General features: G+C 40.1%; 1 protein-coding gene across 7 annotated transcripts in view; it reads right to left on the bottom strand.

Annotated features, from left to right (window-relative positions):
• The window catches only part of Srgap2 (SLIT-ROBO Rho GTPase activating protein 2), a 301,879-nt gene that overhangs the window by 129,919 nt on the left and 165,809 nt on the right, over positions 1 to 6,151 (bottom strand). The window lies entirely within an intron of this gene.

Below are 6,151 nucleotides of genomic sequence, written 5' to 3'. Positions count from 1 at the left end.
GCTGGGGGATTGAACCACGGTCCCTGATGCTTTTGCTAAGCTTGTTCTAAGTAGGTGCTTTAGACCACTGAGCCATCTCTCCAGCCCCTCTATTATGTATTTTAAATAAAAAATACATAGCCTTCAGTAATGATAAAAGGATGTCTCCTCTCATCAGTCTTATTCAATACAGTTCTGGAAGTTTCAGCTAGAGCAACTAGGCATAAGAATAAAGTAAAAGGGATACAAGCAGGAAAGGAAGAAGTCAAATTGTCCTTGTTTGCAGATGATACGATCCTATACTTAGAAGACCCAAAAACTATTAGAGCTGATAAATAAATTCAACAAAGTAGCAGGATATAAAATCAACATTTAAAAAAATCAATAGCTTCACTATATACAAATACAGGACTGGCTGTGAAAGAAATCAGGAAAGCAATTTCACTTACAATAGCTTCATAGAAAATAAAACACACAGGAATCAATCTAACCAAGGAGCTCTAAGCAAGATCTCAACAACAAAAATTTCAGAACACTAGTTGAATGTGCTGGCAACTGCCCATAAGCCCAGCACTCTAGAAGGCAGGAGGACCTCAAGTTCAAGCCAAGCCTGGGCAATTTAGTGACTTAGATGCTATCTCAAAATAAAGCTCAGTCAGTGCAAAGACCTTGGGTTCAATTTCCAGTATTGCCAAAACAAAGGTTTCTGTTTTCTTTTTCTTTTTAGAACTGAAGAAACTGAAGACACCAGAAGATGGAAAAATGGCCAATACTGAAAGCTATTTACACATTCAATGCAATTCCCATCAAAATACCAATGGTATTCTTCACAGAACTAAAAAGTACAATCCTAAAATTTCATAAGGAAATACAAAAGTCAGAATAGCCAACACAATTCTAACCAAAAGCATAAGGCTTGAGGCATTACATGTAACACCTAATTTCACTATGTACCAAACCTCCTGCCTCAGTCTCACAAGTGCTGGGATCACAGGCTTGCACCACCACACCTGGGATGTTTTTGGTATTTTCTATAATGCACATATAATATACAATTTTAAAAGGTCATTTGTAAGAATAGAAGGACAAGAGGAAGAAAAAAGGGAAGCGGAGAAGAAGGAAAAAGAAAGACAGGGAGGGAAGAGTGGAAAGAAGCATGTTTTGAATTTACTTTCCCCTTAAATCTGGATCATGATCAGATCCAACAATTTGGCAACAAAATAGCTGACAATAATTACTTTCTAAAGAGATCATCTATAAATCTGAAACCTAACCCAAAGACTGCTGTTCCGGAAAGAACACAGGAGTTCAAACTGTCACCTCTGCTTCCTAATCTTACAAGAGTTTGAGTTTTAGTTTTTCAACTGCACATTAGAAAGAGAAAAGGCCTTCCAAAATAGGGTTCAGAGCAGCATTATTCATAATTGCCTCCAACTACCCAAATACCATCAACACTAGAATGGATAAAATTGAAGTTATACAAGTTGCAAATACCCCTCAGGCCCCAAGCAAACTGGGACAGTTGGCCACCGCAGGTTCAATAACCACTGCAGAAAGACAAGATTTGGAGTTAAAAGTCTGCCAAGTTAGGCTTGATTAACATTTTTGGCTTTTCAGGGAAACTTTAGAAAGCCAAGCTTAAAATATACAGGGTGTGGGTGACACACATCTATAACCCCAGCCTTGAGAGGCTGAGGCAGGAGGATCATCAAGAGCTTGAGGCCAGGCTGCACTACATAGTTGAAGGCCAGCCTGACTACAGAGCAAGATCGTCTCTACCCGCAAGAGCACACAGAGTATATATGTCCCAAGACTAAAGATAAAGCCAAAATGTACTCATTGTAGCAAAGTGGAAAACCAATCTCCCACAAGTTCAAAGTGATCAATTAGCAGTTGGTTATTTCAAAACAAAACAAAATTAGCATTCTTCACAAGAAGATAAACATATCCACATTCTCTGTATCGTATACAACATATACTATGTATAAAAAATAAGAGATGTGAAACATAAGGAAAAACAAAACACTGAAAGTAAAGAGACAAAAGGATGTCATTTACATTGTTGAAAGAATAATAGAAGATTCTACTTATATTTTTAAAAATATAAACAGGCAAATGCTTATATTATTTTAAAAGTAGCTACCCTTTGGGGGGCAATGACTAGAAGAGCGCATGAAGGGTACTTCTGTGATACTGGTGATGCTCTTTATCTGGTGATATTCTTTACACAGCTGTTTCAGTTTGTAAAATTTCAGCAAACTACATGTATTACAATATGTGCACTTAGATAAGTATTTAATACCTTCATAAAAAAGTTAAGGAAAAAACACTTGCAAAACTTATAAAAGGGCTATATAGCATTTTTTGTTTTTGTTTTGCTTTTTGAGACAGGGGCTCACTATGTAGTTCAGCCTGGCCTAGAACTTGTGGCACTATTCCTGCTTCAGCTTCCCAAGCGCTGGGATTACAGGTGTGCACTGCTACTGTACCAGTGAAACAGCAGGCATTCATAACAGTAGTATTATCATCATTCCACATAAAGTTTGGGGAGCTCTAAGTGGATTAAAAAGCCCTAAGCTCCCTACAGGAAAACCTTACTGTTCTCTTTCATTTTTAAAGCTGTTTTTAAGCCCTAGCCTAATGCTATGCTTACAATACCCACCATACACTGGGTATGACTGAGTGGATCCTCTAATCCAGGGTAGTACTCATGTGCAAGGTTGCAACTTGCCTCCTCCATCTTGTCTCTCGTTCCTCTTCTTTAGATCCTCCTAATCATCCTTTCATTTATAAAAACTGAATTAATACTACCCCTTTGTGTTTTTGTTTTGTTTTGTTTTTTGAGACAAGATCTCATTAAGTAGTTCAGGCTGAACTGTAGCTCACTAGATAGTCCAGGATGGGCGTGAACTCGACATTTCTCCTGCTTTAGCTTCCTAAGTGCTGGGACTAGAGAGAGGCCTGTGTTACACTACACCTTTGAATGTTCTAAACCTAGTGTCTTAAGCTCTTTCAGAAAGTGCAGCTGTGTAACTAAGAATTAGGCCACTAAAAAGGCAAACATATAAATAAACCTAAGGAAAAGATGGCAAACATCTTTGATGCACACGTTCCCCCGAGTCACATCTTCTGAAATCCTAAAACAGCCTGGACCACCCAGGGAGAAGCCTCCAGGGAAAGCATATGGACGCTGCTGACCTAGTGTCCCAGAAACCAAAGCTAGAACACCGTGAACAGCCTGGTTGTAGAGCCGCCCTCTGGCAGCAAACCTGACACCTTTAGTCAGGTACCTTTGAAGTAGCTGGCAATCGTCCACCCTCTACTCAAACTCAGCTTCACAACCTATTCTTTTCTTCAAAGATGATCTCTTTATCAGATATGAAAGAATACAGCTCAATTAATCAGAACAGATTTTTCTGTGACCAAAAAGATAAACTGGGCAACTGGAACACTGCCTATAAAAGCGCTGTACTATGCTGCTGGGTTGCTGTGTTGTGGCACAGGAAATTCAGTCAGTGATAACTACTGAGTTTGGTTGGGGAGATGTGTAAGAATGGAAAGGCTAAATTCCTCATCTACTCCTCTCTCAAAGGCATCGCCAGGTTAAACTCTTTCTTTAAGGCCCAGGACACAGGGATACAATCTTTGGGAAGCCCCTCTTCACCATACAGCTCACTGGTGGTGCCTATGGGAAACTGAGTACAGGACCTGTGAAGATACCAAAATCCAAAGGCATTCATATACCCCTTATAGGAAATGACATGGCATTTGCACAAAGCCAGGGCATAGTCTCCCATATACTTGAATCATCTTTGGGTTATTTATACTATCTAATACAAAGTAAGTGCTACAAGAATAAGTTGTTATACTCCATTGTTTAGGAAATGAGAAGAAAACAGTCTAAATACGTACAGTATACAAATGCAATTTTTTCCCAAACAGTTTTGATCTGCAGTTGGCTGACTCAACGATAGGGAGCCTGTGGCTATGGAGGGCTGACTACATGTGCCAGACACATATGGATGCTGTGAGTGGGTTTTTCTCTTCTAGTTTGTGACAGTAACACCACTGAACATGGCTCCTTACAGCATTCCCGACCTGTCTTTGCACAGATGCCAAGCAGCTGGACTCTGGGGGCTCCAGTCCAAACGGAGTAAACAGATAGGTAACAGGCACTGATTTAGTTCAAAATCTCCTTTAACCTCCTTCACTGTCATCCCCAATCCCTCGGTGCCAAGGAAATCTGCCTGGACATAGCAGTTTTCATGTGACTGATTCACTAATGATAAAAGGATGTGCTTAACATCCCAGGAGCCTGGAGAAAAGTCTTACTTAAGCTTCTGATATTCCTTCCTCACCACTCTGCTTTGCATTCCCTACTTCCTATAGTGTAAAGGAAGCCAGATCTACTTTTTGTCACCGCCCAGCACAAAGTAGGCTGCCACAACAGACTGCCTAGAGAAACTGGCCCGGCAGGAGGGGCAGGAGGGGCAGGAGGGTGGTGCACGCATCCTGTCTTCCTCACTTGCCCAAGAGGGAAAGCAGAGGATTGGTAGTATGGTGCTCACCCTTGGCTGCACACAGCAATCCCCTAAGCCCTATGGCTGAGACTTTGAGGCAACTGTTCCTGGCATGAGTAGTTTTATTATCTTTTAAGTCAACTTTGATAAAGTATAATTTACAAAGAAGAAAACGTATACACTTTAAGTATAAAGTATAAGTACTGACAATGCACCACCACCTCAAACCTCTAAGTTCCCTTACATCCCTTTGCTGTCAACTTTCACTCCTACCCTGGGTCCAAGGCAATCATTAGTCTGTTTTCTGTCACTACAGATTTATCTTTTCTAAAGTTTTGTATAAATGCTAATTTACAGAATACACTCATTTATGCTTCTTTGGCTTCACTTGGCTCCTTTCTATCAGCATAATTGTCTCTATCAGCATTCTGTCTCTTTTCATCGCTGAGTGGTCTATGTGGATGGACCACAATATGTTCTTCCATTCATCTGTTGATGGACATTTGGATTTTTTCCAGTTTGGGCTTTTATGAGTGAAGTATTAGTTTCCTATGGCAGCTGTAACAAATTACTGTAAACTTGGTGGCTTAAAATAAGATGTATTTGCTCTCTTATACTTAGGGAGGTCAGAAGTCCAAAAGTAACTTCACTGGGCTGAAACCAAGATGTCAGCGGGGCTACCACTGCTTGCGAGGCTCTTGAGAAGTGTATTCTCTTGCCTTTTCTAGCACCTAGACTGGCTGCACCGGTTCTTCCTCCATGCAAAGTCAGTGGCTTAGCATTCTCTCTATAGTTCTGCTCCTGTTGAATGGGCTTCCTTTCTTTTATTTGTAATCTCTGTCTCAAAAGAACACTGTGATTGCTTTAGGCCCATGTGGATAATCCAGCATAATATACCATCACAAGAACCTGTAGGTAGTATGTGGATAAGACAACATCAAGAGGTTCTCAGGATTAAAATATGAATATTTTTTGGGAGGGGTAGGCATTTTTCAGTCTATCACAAGAGCTGGTATGAATATTCTGGTACAAGTCTTTCTATAGACATATGCTTTTATTTCTCTTGGGAAGATGCCTAGAAATACCTGGAACTGCGAGGTCTGCTGGTAAGTACATATCTGACTTCACAAGACTGTACAACAACGACAAGAAGATCCTGCCATTTCCCAAACTGGTCATACTGTTTCACATTCCTATCAACAATTTCACATGTGTACGCATGTGTAGAGTACTGGAGATTGAACCAGGGCTTGATGAGCTACAGCCCCAGGTCTCTTAAAATTTTATTTTTAACATGGTCTTGATAAATTACTGGCTGGCCTTGAACTTATGATTCTTCTTCCTAACCTCCAGAGAAACTAAGATTATAGATGTGTGTCACTGTGTCTGGCCCATCCTTGCTAATACTTGCTATTGTCAAGCGTTTTTATTTTAAGTGCCTAGAGAATGAGTGGTATACCTTACTATTGAATTATTTTTTCCTTGATGCTGGTTATAGGACCCAGGGCTTCACACATATTACTCAAGCACTTTGCCACTAGGCTGCATCTCCAAGTCTTCTTCATTGTTTTAATTCTATTTCCCTGGTAACTAATGACACTGAATATTTTTTTTAATTATTTATTTATTTGTGTGTGTGTGTGTGTGTGTGT

The sequence above is a fragment of the Octodon degus genome, unplaced genomic scaffold (assembly GCF_000260255.1).
Source record: "Octodon degus isolate 3935 unplaced genomic scaffold, OctDeg1.0 scaffold00131, whole genome shotgun sequence".
Taxonomy (NCBI): Eukaryota; Metazoa; Chordata; class Mammalia; order Rodentia; family Octodontidae; genus Octodon; species Octodon degus.
Note: the sequence above shows the minus strand (reverse complement) of the source record. Positions and strands in the feature narration are given on the sequence as shown.